Source organism: Pteropus medius, unplaced genomic scaffold (assembly GCF_902729225.1).
Source record: "Pteropus medius unplaced genomic scaffold, Ma_sr-lr_union100, whole genome shotgun sequence".
Taxonomy (NCBI): Eukaryota; Metazoa; Chordata; class Mammalia; order Chiroptera; family Pteropodidae; genus Pteropus; species Pteropus medius.
Window position 1 is genome coordinate 26,330,913 of NW_024340849.1, and position 1,605 is coordinate 26,332,517.

A 1,605-nucleotide genomic window follows, 5' to 3' on the forward strand; every position below is an offset into this window, starting at 1 on the left:
GAGATATTATAGTACCCAAAATACTTTGCCTCTAGGACTCTCTCTGTTTTCATTCTGCTAAACTATGTTTAGGGACAACATTGTCCAGAATGTAATATACCTCTATCACATCTCTGTGCTTCTTGCCCATCACATTATTACTTGCTTTTTTGTTTTCTGTGATTTGCAGTTTTAAAGCAGTAAATCTTCATGACCTTAGATTTGGCAATGGATTGTTAGATATGACACACACACACAAAAATATAAGCAACAAAAGAAAAATAAATTGGACTTCATCAACTGGACTTCATCGAAGCCAAAAACTTTCATTCATCAAAAGATATTATCAAGAAAAGGAAAGGACATGCTACATAATGGGAGAAAATAGTTGCAAAACATATATCTTGTAAGGATTAACGTTCATTATATACAAAGAACTCAAAATGCAACAACAACAACCAAAAACCCTAAAAAACCAATTTTAAAATAGGCAATGACTTGAATATTTATCCAAATAAATTACACAAATTGCATATAAACACACATGAAAAGTTGCTCAAGATCAGTAATTATCAGGGAAATGCATAGTAAAGGCACAATGAGATACCACTTTACACTTACTAGGATGGCTATAAGACAAAAAAAAAGAAGCAATTGTTGGTCAGAACATAGGGATACTGAAACTCTAGTGCATTGCTGAAGAAAATGTAAAATAGTGCCACCACTGTATAAATTTGGTAGTTTTTTCTTTTTTTAAAGTCATTATTATTATTTATGCCTACAGCACCTGGTCTTTCTAGGTGGTCTCCCATCCAAGTACTAACCAGGCCTGACCCTGCTTAGCTTCTGAGATAAGACATCAGGCTTGTTCAGAGTGGCATGGCCATAGACCATGGACTGTGGCTCCACTGGAGTGCTAACCCAGGCCCTTCTGCATGTAAAGCAGATGTGCTAACTGCTACACTATGGAACCACGTCCAGCAGTTCTTGAAAAAGAAAGTCACAGAATTCTCATACGATCCGACAATTTCACTCTCTGTGTATACGTTAAAGAATTGTAAATAGAGACTCAAACAGATACTTGTACACCAATGTCTATTTCAGCATTGCTCACAATAGCCAAAAGGTGGAAACAACCTACGTATCTACAAACAGATGAACGGATAAACAAAATACGATATATAAGTAAAATGAAATATTATTCAGCTGTAAAAATAACAAAGTTCTAATACATACCGTAACATAGATGGACAATGAAAATATTATGTCACTACGCTATGTGAAAGAAACCTGACACACAGGACAAATATTGTAATATTCCACTTATATGAAATATCTGGAATAGGCAAATTCAAAGATATAGAAATTAGATTAGAGGTTACCAGGGGACTGGGGGATGGAGTAGGGAGTGAGGGGTTATTGTTTAATGGGTAGAGTTTTTGTTTAGAATAATGAAAATGTTTTGGAAATTGATATTGGTAACGCTGCATAACATTGTCGAGGCAGTTAATAGCACTGAATTGCACATTTAAAATACTTCAAATAAAAAAAAGTTGTATATGTTTTTACAGAATTTAAAAAATAAGAGATAAGGGAAACATGATAGCCTCCAAAATTTTGCTTAGG

The 1,605-nt window shown here is 34.3% G+C and overlaps 1 pseudogene; it reads right to left on the reverse strand.

Moving 5' to 3' along the window:
* Positions 1-754: 754 nt before the first annotated feature.
* LOC120590734 (uncharacterized) lies at positions 755-870 on the reverse strand (annotated as a pseudogene).
* Between the last annotated feature and the right edge of the window lie 735 nt (positions 871-1,605).